Here is a 14,191-nt window from a genome sequence, read left to right on the forward strand (position 1 = left end):
AGATTTGTATCTCCCAGGAAAACGGATACTGTGACCCATCACACAAAACTTCCTCTAGACGGCGGTTTTCCTCTCTAACTGAATTCCTCAACCGTGCATCTTGTTCAACCAGTCAGGAAAGCAATCGAAGTCCAAGTGCGCCCTCTGCTGGACAAGGTCCGATCAAGCGGCACGCTTGACTGGTGAATCACGGCGAGACCAAGATCCCCAACTTCTTCCAACACTTTTTTTAAAGATTTTATTTTTTTTCCTTTTTCTCCCCAAAGCCCCCCACCGGTACATAGTTGTATATTCTTCGTTGTGGGTCCTTCTAGTTGTGGCATGTGGGACGCTGCCTCAGCGTGGTTTGATGAGCAGTGCCATGTCCGTGCCCAGGATTCGAACCAACGAATCACTGGGCTGCCTATAGCGGAGCACGCGAACTTAACCACTCCGCCACGGGGCCAGCCCCTCTTCTAACACGCTTTTGACAAATAATAAAGTAGAAAAGGAATATAGCATGAAAAAAAATTATAAAGAGTACTTTATTGATTAACTGAATGAAAGGAAAAAATGGTAGACGTAGCAGCTTCCTACTTACAAGGAAATTAAAGAACTTTCTTTTTAGGTGTAAGCAATGATAAGACAAGAGAACAAAAATGGAACTAGAAAACCGAGAGGAAATAATTAAGGAGCAAATAATGACAATGAAAAATTAAAATGGACTTAGAAGCGTAAAATACAATACTCAGCACACAGAAAATAAAAACCAGGGGCATTAAGTCCAGGGTCAGGAAAATTGCACAGGATGCAGGAGAAAGAAGCGGGGGGGGGGGGGGGGGAGGCAATGCAGAGAGAAAAGGGGTCAGCTCTGGAGGAAGCAAATTACCTAGAGACTTTTTTGTTCAATTCCTTGCTAATAACAAGGAAACTTGGGATGAATGGATGATTTTTCAGGAACATGTAAATTACAAATATATATATATTCTCAAGAAGAGTTGGACACATTAAACAGATTGATAACTGCGAAATAAATTGACAGGATCATATTAAATTATTTCAGACTATCAACAAGCAGAAAGTTCTGACAACATAAACTAAAGATAAAAATTTAAACCTTCCCGATTATCCATACAAAGCCAGCACGACATAATATAAAAATCTAATATAGGGGGCCAGCCCCATGACCAAGCAGTTAAAGTTCTGCGCGCTCTGCTTCGGCGACCCAAGGTTTGTGGGTTCGGATCCCAGATGCCGACCTACTCCACTCATCAGCCATGCTATGGAGGCATCACACATACAAAGTAGAGGAAGATTGGCACAGATGTTAGCTCAGGGTTAATCTTCCTCAAGCGAAAACAAGAGGAGGATTGGCAATGGATGTTATCTCAAGGCAAAATCTTCCTCAAAATGAAAAAAAAAAACACTTAATATGGTAACACAAAAAAGGAAAATTACAGACAAATCTCCCCAATGAATATTGATAGAAAATTTTTCAAATAGATGCTAGCAATAGAAATCTCCAATAAATTAAAAAATATATACCATGGCCAAATGGATATTACCTAGGAATACAGGCATGATTGAATGTTAGAATATCTATTAAAGTAAATCTTCATTTGGATAGATCAAAGGAGACTACGCATATCGCTTTGTTATATGCTGAAAGGGCACTCTGAAAATTCAGGTAGCTTTCCCAACAAAAATCTCCTTCTCTAGGATTATTTCCTCAATCTAGAACTCTATTTCCCTACCCATCAATAGGCCACATAAAGCCAAAACCAAGTTAAATGCTTCTATGTAAAACACTACATTGACCCACCCCAGGACTCGGTCTTTGGACCACTTCTCTTTGCCATCTTTACTCATTCCCAAGGCAATCTCATCCAGTCTGAAGACTTTAAATTCTATAAAATATTGATAACTCCCAAATGTGTATCTTCATCCTAGTCCTCTCCCCAGAGCTCCAGACTCACACACATGGTTGCCTGCTTCCGTATCTCAGACGCATCGTAAACGCATCCTGTCCAAACCTTACTACAGACTTCTGCCTCAAGCCTGCTCTTCCCACAGTTTTCCTCATCTCTGTAGATGTTAACTCCATTTTCCAGATGCTCAGGCCAAAGATCTTAGAGTCATCCTTGTCTCTCCTCCATCTCTTACACTGTATATCCAGTCAGAAATCCTCTCACATTCACATTCAAGATGTATCCAGAACTCGTCCTCTTCTCCTTCCCTTCCCCTCTATTTCTTTCTCTTCCTCTTCTGATCAATAGAGCTCAGCTATGACAGAACGAGACGGATACCTGTGCAGATAGGTGGCCTAGAATGGGTTGTCTTAAAGAGAGAGAGAGGGATTTCTACCCAAGAACGTCAGAGAGGAATGTCAGAACCTGAGCCAGAGGAGGAGGGCATTTGCATGTGTCTGTACTTGGGAATGACCTGACACGGTGAGGAGGGAGTCCTTGGTGAGATGGGGTGGGCTGGGGACATCCCAGCAGTGGAAGAAAAGCCAAGCAGGATGAGGAGGATAACCTCACTGTGGAGGAACAGTAGCTGAGACAAGGAACTAGTTACACACAGGGGCACTGATCAAATAAGTAAATACGTTATGAATAATGGGAAACAGGTTTCTCATTCTCAGAGAAGGGATTTACACATAGGAGGAGGCAGAAAGTTAGAGTGACCCATGTGGTATTGGATTGGAACTGGAGGTAAAGGAGAGAACTCATGGATTTCAATATTTGTTTTATGAATGAATGAATGAATGAGTGCAGACAAGACACTGCTTCCAACAAAGTCAAGAACAAGACAATGGCGCCTGCTATCACAATTATTATTTAACGTTCCAACAGTGGGGTTCTTGCTTGCAAAGGAAACCCATTTGGATTAACTTAAGCAAAAAAGGAATTTGTTCGTAGGACCTTGGGCAGCTGACAGATTGGATGAGAAAGCTAAAGGACCAAGTTTAGAAAATGGGTCAGAATCCAAGGGAAACAATGAAAGGAGAATCATCGCCAAGTTTGCCTAGGGACAGCCTGGTTCCGTGCCAAGGCCATCAAAGTGAGCACTGGACCCTTCTTGATGTCTTTATAAAGTCTCAGTGTGAGTTCAGTCAGACACCTGCACACCAGCCACTAGGTTTCAGGGAAAGCAAATATCTAGTCTGTAGGTCTTTAGTGGCCGGACATGGAACCTCACACAATGATGGAATTCCTAAGTAGAGAGAAATACAGTTCAGCTGCTCGGTGCCAACATTGTTCTGAGAGTGCTAGCCAAATGCAATTACAAAACGGAACCAAATAAGAGGTATAAATACTGGAAAGGACGTATCCTTATTATTTGTAATCCAAAATTAACTGGGAAATCCAAAATCAACTGGAAAAACTGTTAGAAGGAATATGGTAACTCATTAAAGTGTCAAATTACACCACAGTTTATCAATTTCAGCACTATTGACATTTGGAATCAGATAATCCCTTGATGGGAGGAGGGGGGTAGGGGGTGGTGGGAAGGTGTCTTGTAGGATGTTTAGCAGCATCTCAGTCCTTCACTCACTAGACGCCAGTCGTACCCCTCTCTCCCACTCGGGACCAACAAAAATGTCTCCAGACCTTGCCAAACATCCCCTGGAAGGAGGGCAAAATCATCCCCACTTGAACTGGCTAGCACAATTAATGTATAAAAATCAATGACTTTCTTACATTAAAAAATGACCAATTGAATATTATAATGGAAAAATAATTTTTGTTCGTATTTAAATCACCTTAAAATCATATTAAATCCATCTGGAATGACATTGTGTATGGTGTGAGATAGGGATCTAAGTTTACTTGCTGATTCTTCATAAGATCTTAATTAGTATATTTATCTCACATCGTGCCAAGTCAGAGAACTTGATTACAAGTCCTAAAGGTTTTCCATAAGTTCTCTTGGGTTTTCTGTCATTGGCAAGAGATAATCTTGTCTTTCCCTTTCTCTTATTTACACTGCCTGTGTCAATTTCCTGTCTAGTTGCCTTTCTTAGCACTTTAAGAATAATTATAAATGTGTTCATAGTGGAACTTTGCCTTGTTCCTGGCATAAATGGGAAGACTTTAGAATTTCACCATTATCACCAATGGCTTTTAAATTTCTTTAGCAGTCGATGCATGTAGTCTGTTGGATTTGATATAATTATTTTCTAGATATCCTGAAATAGTGATTTTGATTTTTCTTTTTGGCTTATTATCAGAGAATGTTTTTCTCTCATTTTTGCTCTCTGTGTGTGTGATTTTCACCATTTTACTATATATATAATGACTCATTAATTATATGAACTAGATCCCTTATACAATTCCACAATGATGGAAATGTTCTCTATCTGTGCTGTCCAGTATAGTAGCCACTTGCTACGTGTGGCTGTTGAGCTCTTGAAATATGGGTGGTTGTGACTGAGTAACTGAATTTTCAAGCTTATTTCACTTGAATTAATTTAAATTTAAATGGCCACATGTGGCTAATGGCTACCATTATTAGGCAGCAAAGTTCTAAAACTTTACTTATTTTTATCCATTGAATCTACCATGGCTGAGAGAAGTTAAATAAAATCTCTTGCTACAGATAAATATTTGTATATTTCTCCTCACATTCTGTGGCTTTTGCTGTTTAAGTTTTGATGCTATATTATTTGACATATAGATAATCATGGCTCTTAGATCATTCTTGCATAATACATCTTTTATCTTTAAAGTATTGCATCCTGTTTATGGCTTCTTGTTCCAAATTCAACTTTGTCGTATATTAAAATTGAAGCCTGCTGTCTTCTTCTTTCTGTTGGTGTGATGTGCCTCGACCCATCTTTTCATTTTCAAACTTCCTGAGTCAGTTTATTTCAGCATGTCTCTTCTATTCCCAGAAAATAGGTGGGTTTTGCTGTGTGATCTGACGTGATAACTGCTTTTTTGCAAAATATGTAGAATAAGCACACTTAAATTCATTCCTAGGACAGATACATTTGACCTTAGTCTTATCAGCATTTTAATGATGTACTTTGTTTTTATTGCGTCTTTGAAATTACATTTCTGTGTTTTCTTTGCCTCCTTGTGTGTTTATGTGTGCGATCATTCTTCAGTCTGAGTGATGACAAAATTAGAATATTTCCACTTCCTCTCTTCTCCTCTCCTTCCCCTCCACACTCAATTTTAGTTGATTTTGCTGTTTTTCTTAGTTCCTCTAGTTTTTACTTTCATACCTTAAAATACTCATTCTCCTTTTGTTTGATTGATCTAAAGTTGTGTTTTACTCCACCTGTGCAAACTTAGGAATTGCATGTTCTTCTATCACTTTACATCTCTCATTTTTCTCAAATTTTGTCAGTATATTATTTTTATAGGGGAATGACTTATAATGCTCCTATTCTATGACCACAATCCCTATACTTGTCTTACTCTTTGCCCAACAGGTGAGTAGAGTCAGTGATTAATGGGTTGAAGTTCATCATTTCGTGGCAGGGCTGATACTGCTGGTCCTCTGCCCTCTTCGCTGGTGCTCACCTCCCCCTATAGAGACTGAAATGGCAAGAAGCTAGTTCTCCACATCTGCTGAAATGATCTTCAACTCACTGTTTACAGCCAGTGTCTTCCACTGAAGCCCAGGAAGATGGTAAAAGCTGTTCCTCATATGGCTCCTACAATCTACAATGACAGAGCAAGTAGAATTCTTTCTCTTTCCTGTCATTCCAGTGGAGGGATGAACGACATTTCTGTCTTCCAACGTGGTGTCAGAATACTCTATAAATCCAGTATTATCAGATTGGTGTAATATTGGAATAGGAGTAGAAAAGTAGATCAAAAGACACAATAAGGAATCTAGAATAGAGCCAAGTCTGCATGAGAATTTTAAATGTAACAATTGTGATAGTCATACTCAACAAGAAAGGAGAGTTTATTTAACAAATAGGCCTTGGAAAAACAGACTTATCTGAAAAAAATAATAAAGTTGGACTCATCTCACATCATATACAAAAGTGCAGGCAAGGCTTAAACATTAAAAAAAAAAAAAAAAAAGTCATGAAAAGATTAGGAAAAAACCAGGGAAACCCTGTGTCTGTGGAGGTAACTTTCTTAACCAAGAAAGCTCTGGGGAAAAAATAGTCAGGTGGCTCTAGGAATATAAAAACTTTTGCATAGGAAAATGTACCAAGCCAAATGTACCAAAACCATAATCAGTGTATTAAGGGTCATGGATAGTAAATTTTTCAATACAGATGGCATATAAAAATCAAGATCTATATTCTTACAAGAAGTAAAAAAAAATAACAATCTTGTAGAAAATGGGCAAAGAGCATGAACAGAGAATTCAGACAGAGGCAAATTCAAAAGGCTAAACATCAGACAAATGCTCAAATTAACCAGGAGTTTGAAAAGTGCATAGTTGAGTAAAAATAAAGTGTCACTTTACACATATAATCTGGCAAAACTATAAGGAATTTGAGCACCCTTAGCTGGCATGGATGTGAAGGAAAAGGTGTCCTTACGTGTAGAAGAAATCAGGCACTATCCATTAGCATCACATCTGCACATCCACTCACTCTCAACAATCCCACTCCTGGGAATCTATCCCACTGAAATAACAGCAGGAGGACGTAAGGATAAATGTACAAGGATGTTTATTGCAGCATTACTCCTGGTGGCAAAAACAAAACAAAACAAAAATCACAAAACTAGAAACAGTGAATGATCATCAGTTGGATAAATGGCTGCGCAAATTTTGGCATGCCAACACCACCGAAGACAAGGCATACAAAAAAATCACAACAAACTGAATGAAGAAGATGTGTACGAATTCGTTTATCTTCCATTCAGCCAGATATCAAAGAGACTTGCAAAAATGTGAAACAATGTCTCTTTACATTGATTTTTGAAAACGGAGGTATTTTTCATTAAAATATATTGTTTTAACATGTATAGGCTTATCATTGTTATTTTAAGTGAATTAAAATATATTGTCACAACAATTCCTCATTGGATGAGGATTCTAAAGAAACTATGAATTCAAGTAGAAAAAAAAAAAAATCGGACAACCCAATAGAAAAATTGGCTAATGACCTGAGCAGACTTCACAAAGTCTGAATGACTGCTAACGATATAAAAAGCCTCTCAATAATTTTATTATTTAAAAATATATAGTAATATTTAGTAGTATCATACCAATGTTAATTTCCTGAGTTTTTAAGTTTTTAATTTCATTGTGATAACATTTAACATGGGAACTACCTTCTTAACAAATGTTTAAGTGCGCAATGCAGTATTGTTGACTGAAGATACAGTGTCATACACCAGATCTCCAGCACTTAATTATCACGTTTAACCGAACGTTATGTCAGTTGATTAGTGACTCCCCATGGTTCCTTGCCTCTGTCCCCTGGCAACCATAATTCTACTCTTTGATTCTACGAATTTGCCTATTTTAGATATAAGGGGAATCATTCTGTGGCTAGCTTATCTCAGCATGATGTCCTCAAGGATCGTGCATGTTGTCACATATTGCAGAATTTCTTTTTTTTAAGGCTTCATGAATGGTATTCCATTGTATGTATATGCCACATTTGATTTATTCATTCATCTGCCCATGGACATTTAGGTAGTTCCCACATCTTGGCTGTTGTTAATAATGCTGCAGTAAACATGGGACTACTACCATCTCTGTGAGATCCTGATCTCAATTCTTTTGAATAAATATCCAGAGGTGAGAATGCTGGATCCTAAGGTATTTCTATTTTATCTTTTGAGGAACCTCTATACTGTTTTCCATAGCGTCTGCATCATTTTGCATTCCCACCAACAGTGTGCAAGGGTTCTAATTTCTCCACATCCTTACCAACACTTAGCTTTTTTTTTTTTATAACAGTCATCCTGACAGGTGCAAGGTAATACCTTATTATGGGTTTGATTTGAATTTCCCTGATGATGAGCTATGTTGAGCATTTTTTCATATACCTGTTGGTCATTTCTATTTCTTCTTTGGGGAAATGTCTATTCAAGTCCTTAGCCCATTTTTAAATCGAGTTATTAGATTTTTCACTCTTGAATTATGAGTTCCTTATATATTTTGGAGATTAACTCCTTATCAGATATGTGGCTTGCAAATATTTTCTCCCATTCTGTAGGTTGCCTTTTCACTCTGTTGATCGTTTCCTTTGCTGAGTGGAAGCTTTTTAGTTTGATGTCGTCCCACTTGTTTATTTTTGCTTTTGTTGCCTGTGCTTTTGGTGTCATATCCCTGAAATCATTGCCAAGACCAATGTCATGAAGCTTCCCCCCTATATTTTCTTCTAGGAGCTTTACAGTTTCAGGTCTTACACTGAAGTCTTTAGTCCATTTTGAGTTAATTTCTGTGAGTGGCAGGATAAGGGTCCAATTTCATTCTTGTGCATGTGGATATCCAGTGTTCCCAACACTATTTGTTGAAGAGACTGTCCTTTCCCCATCATGTATTCTTGGCATCAATTACATAAGATGTTAACACTTGGGAAAGTTGAGAGAAGCGTGTGCAGGAATTCTTGGTACCATTTTTGCAACTTTTCAAAACAATAAAATTAGTGCAACATAAAGAGTTAAAATTGTACACTAGTGTAATTTTAACATTTCAGTGTGGAAACAATGATTTCACAGCACTTTTAGCTATTTTTTTCTCTGTTCACCAAAATCCACAGTTCTGATAACTAAACAGATGCTTACTTTGCCAGCAAAGGATCCTAGCGATAGTGATGTTGCCATCAAGTCACTAAGCTTTCCCTCCTCACTAATAGAAACTGACTAAAGGTAAAGATTACTTCCTCTTTAGAGTTGGTCAAAAGTGATGATGTAATTTCATTAAAGCTGTACCACCAACTGAATCTTTGCTGCTTTCTCAATAGTTTCAGAAGCAGATGTAAGATCGTTACCCTCAGTTATATTTTTTTTGTGAAGTATAACATACACAAAGACACATAAAGCAAACGTATTACACACATGAATAATTTTAAAGCAAACACTCTTGGTGTCATAAAGGTCAAGAAATGAAATCTATACAATATTTCAGAATCTCCTCCATGTGATGTCCCCCATGATAACTCCTCCATCCCTCCAGAAGTAAAAAGCATTCTAACTCCTTGATCATCTTGTCCTCACTCTTTTTTTTTTAGTGCTATCACTTATGTAGCTTTCTTTTGCCTGTTTTTAAGATTAGATATTTATGTACATGGAACAAGACTTTATGTATTGTTTGTATCTTCTTATTTTCTCCAACATTGTGTTTGCGAGAGTTGTCTATGTTGTTGCATAGCAATAGTTCATTTCTTTTCATTGCTCCAGTATTCCATTGTGTGGATATACCACTTTTTATTTATCCACGTGACTCTAAGTGGACATTAGGATTGCTTCCAGATTGGGGCCATGACAAATGATGCCTCTATGAACATTCTTGCACACACATCTAGTGTAACTGTGCACAGGTATCTCTCTAGGGCAGCGGTTCTCAAACTTTTGGGTCTGAGGACCCCTTTACACTATTTGAGAAAATTATTGAGTGCCCCAAAGAGCTTTTGCTTGGGCAGATTATAACTATCAATATTTGCTTTATTAGAAATTAAAACTGAGAAAATGTCAAAATATTTGAGTATTAATTCATTTAAAACAATATTTAAAAATTACCTGTTAATACAAAGAATATATTTAATGAAAAATAGCCATGTTTTTGAAAACAAAATCAATGAAAAGAGCGGCATTGTTTTACATTTTTGCAAATTTTTTAATGCCCAGCTTAATGGAACAGATTGCGGAACTTCTCAGCGTCCATAATTGCATGAGCCAATTCCCTATCATAAACCTCTTCCTACGTATCTGTATGTATCTGTCGGTTGTCATACTGTGGCGGCTGCATGTTGCTGTGATGCTGAGAGATATGCCACCAGTATGTCAAATACCGGCAGGGTCACCCACGGTGAACAGGTTTCAATGGAGCTTCCAGACTAAGACGGACTAGGAAGAAGGACCTGATCACGCACTTTGGAAAAAAGTGGCCATGAAAACCCTTTGAACAGCAGTGGAGCATTTGTCTAATGTTGCACCGGAAGGTGAGAAAGGATGGCACGACAAGACCTCATGGGGTTCCACTCTGCTGTACAGTGTCCCTACGAGTCGGAATCGACTGGACGGCACCAACGAAAACAGCATATCTATATCCTATTAGTTCTGTTTCTCCAGAGAACCCTGACTAATACTTCGATCCTCCAAGCCTACAGTTCTCACTGGCTTCAGGCAGCATCCTTCCCTCTCTTGCCCCATCAGGTCTGGAGTCAGTAATGGCTTTCCCACTGCTGCTTGTATGTGGATCCTTTACCACCCCTTACTGGATGTCTTAATGCTGCTACACCTCTGTGACTAGGGCCTTCATTAATTTATGATTAAGTAGGCCCCTGACAGTGCCATCAGTTTCCTGGCATCTATACACTTACCATCTTCTTGCTTTATGTATCTCAGTCCTTCTGCCTGGGATCATTTTCCTTCTGCGATTGAAGTACCTTCCTCCAGAGAGGGTCTAAGTTTGCTCTTCCATTTGCCATGGCCCCAGGCTGGTACCATCTTTATTTCAGTTCTCCTTATTCCAGGAACCTGTTGAAAACTAGAGGTCATTTTCAAAATCAGAATAAGCAAGTGCCGATTGCTGAAAAGCAGCCTGGAATGCTCTGCTTATTTCTCTGTGTTCTAAACTTCAGCTGGGAAATTCCTCACTAGACTGTCATATCCTTCATGATTTTGTAAAGAACGTTTTTAGTATTTTATCCAGCATTTTGAGTTGTTTTCAACAGGAGGGCTGCTCTAAATAACCTAACCCACCATTATCAAAAATAAGAAAGTCCTGCCCTCTCTTACGGTTTTCTTTTCTAAGATTTTTGCATGCACTCATTGTTCTACATAATCACTCAGGAAGAATCTGTCCATAAATTTTGAATGAGAAATACGACAGTGGAGCAAGGCCATTGACTTTCAAGATGTCAATATCATATTAGTTACCTATTGCTACATAACAAATTACCCCCAAAACTAAGCAGCTTAAAACAACACACTTTTATTATTTCCTAGTTTCTGTGGGTCAGGAATTCGAGTACAGCTTTTGTTGTCTTCTGTTTCACAGTTTCTCACTAGGCTGTAATCAAGGTGTTGGTCCAAGACCTGCAGTCTCATTCAAATGCCCTACTGGGGAATGATCCACTTCCAAGCTCATTCATTGGTTTTGTGCAACATTCAGTTCCTCACAGGAGTTTGGAATGAATGCTTTGGTTCCTTGCTAGCTGTTGGCCAGAGGATTCCCTCAGTTTCTTGCTACATGGGCCTTTCCAAAATGGCGCCTCAAATACAGCCACTTACTTCATTAATCAGTGAAAGTCGAGAAGGCGATGGGGAGAATTTGCTAGCAAGACAGAAGTCCCAGTCCTTTAGTAACCTAATCGTGGAAATGAAACGACATCTCATCACTTTCGCCATATTCTATTGGTTATAAGCAAGTCACTAAGTCCAGCCCACACTCAAGGGGAGTTGGATTACCCACAAGGGCATGACTATCAGGAAGAGGAGATCATTGGGAGCCATTTTAGAAGCCTGCCTACACCACAAAAATGCTGTCTGAATTTCCAAATTTAGCTCAGCTTTCAAAAGCTGCACACTAATTTCAGCACCTTGGTAGGAGTGGAATGATAACAAAGTTTTTTTTTTCTTTTTTAAGATTGGCCCTGAGCTAACATTGGTTGCCAATCTTCCTCTTTTTGTTTTTTTCTCCCCAAAGACCCAGTACATGGTTGTATATCCTAGTTGCAGGTCATTCCAGTTCTTCTATGTATGATGCTGCCACAGCATGTTGTCATGAGCGGTATATAGGTCTGCACCCAGGATCCTAACTGGTGAACCCCGGGCCATCAAAGCAGAGCAGACAAACTTAACCACTTGGCCACAGGGCCAGGCATTGATAGCAAAGTGTTTATAACATGTATCACATATGAAATGCTGCTGCCTTCAGAGCACATTGGCTTGGCTTCTTTTTCAGTAGGTTCATCACATAAATCACTTCCTCTGCAAGCAACTCTCGGTTGTCAGTTATTCCTGATCTGTTAGCACTGCCATCTGCAGAGCACACCATAAAATCTCTTTTTGTTCAATAGCCCTTTGAACATGGAAGAACTTCATTGCCATTTTGTTTGAATACCTTGGATGAACACAATTCCAGGATTTCTCCCATGTCATGAGCTTGATTTTGGCTGAAGAAGAATGATGAAAGTGGAGCCCACCATCTTTCTGCTTATGGCCAGGAATTCTCTCACCCGATACTGAGCTCTCATTGTTTTTGGACACAGAACTAAAGAGTGTGAACAAATCACAATACGCTTGTAATTTTGAATTCGTTCATAGCCTTCGCCATTTTTGTCCCATTATCAATGACGACTACTGATTTTCCATTCTACATACATTGCATAAACTATACTCACTATGTTGTAAACTATGCGTGAGGCCCAGGAATATCTCAGCAACTAAACAGAAATACAGTTAAATTCATTACCAATCAGATAAAAAGACATTTGAGTGTTTCTTCATGTCCAAAGTTTCAGGTATAAGATACAGAAGTAGTATATACAATAATTCTGTGCACAGGTTAATATAATGCAGAATAATTTTTCAAAACATGTTTTCTAGAAAGAGCTTTTAGGAATAATAGCTTGGACAAATTTTTAAAATCATTCATCTTCCACTTCTGAAAATGGTTGACAGTAAGCAGTTTGGCAGCTTTGACTTAAAGTTTTGGCTTCAACAGACTCAAAACTAAAACGAATTTATCTTTTTAAAGTATTCTTATAAAATAGTATGTTGTTTTGAAGTTCGATTAGTGAAAACGAAATGTGTTTAGGGGACCTCATTTATAACACTTTCCTTTTTTTTGGTGCTCTTTGCATTCATTATTATGTCTGGATCAAAGACGATTTCTCATAGAAGTTGTTATACACGATTTTAGAGAAATTTATTTCCACTTCAAGAAATTTAAGTCAGCAAAGTTGTCAGTCTTCTTAAACTCATCTTCACAAATGTGAAATATGTTCAAGTAATACTTTTTCTTAAAGGATGCCTGGCCTAAATGAAATTAAATAACTAAAACCTCAAATACAGCTATTAAAGACTACTTTCTTTAATAATATGAATGTTAGAATACCCCATAATTCTACAAAGAAGGCCACCTGCCATTAAAATGATCTCTAAATTTCCGTCTAATGTAATCTTTGCTTTTTGCCTCTTGTTATTATTTACATTTTTACAGGCATTTGTCAGTTCCAAGAGAAGGAAATTTTCTTCCTAATGATATCTAAAATGGCTTTCCTTTGATATTTATACCAACACTCATTCCATTTCCTGATTTGTATAATTACACAGACGTTCTCAAAATTTGCTTTGGGGCATAAAAGGCAGGGTGTAGTGGACAGACTTCCCCTCTCAGGACTGAAGTGCTCACTCACTCCTTCAGCTACTGGGAGTGTTGAAGGCTTAAGTTGAGTGCTCCCTCCCAGAGCTGCCTTCAGAGGAAAGAAGCCACCTGGCCCATGGTCATAGCCCCTTCCTGGGGGCAGCCCACATCCAACGAGTGGTCAACGTGTAACATAAAGGCCCAGTTCCCTGGCCCCCAATTCCAGACACATCTTCAGGGCCCTCGAGCTCCAGAGCTCCCTGTGGGATTGGCTGAGGCCTTTGTTATGACTGCACAATAGTTCAGCATCTCCCACTGCCTAATCCTGCTTTCTTCACTCCCTTCCAGGTATTAAACCTGAAAGTACTCTCCAACTAATTTCCTGAACTCTAATTTCTGTTTCATAATGCTTTTCCTGAAAAACCCCACCTGCAACCCACAGGCTTTCACAATCCTCATTAATTATTTCAGCCTCTTACTCCAGTAATTATATAATTATACACACACACATGACACACGCCTATACTTCAACTGACAAAGTTTTAACCTTGAACACACACACAAGATTTTCACTCGGATATTTAAATTTGAAAGTGACTGTTGAGATCTCAACATTAGATAGGCAGAACCTGACTTGTTCGATATTACTAATGTTACTGCCCTGGCTGGAAGCCATGGTAACCCAATTGATCACATATTCATGGAGCCCACACAAGTTCAAGGATGCCAGAAATGACCTCCAAGC

The sequence above is a fragment of the Equus przewalskii genome, chromosome 9 (assembly GCF_037783145.1).
Source record: "Equus przewalskii isolate Varuska chromosome 9, EquPr2, whole genome shotgun sequence".
NCBI lineage: Eukaryota > Metazoa > Chordata > Mammalia > Perissodactyla > Equidae > Equus > Equus przewalskii.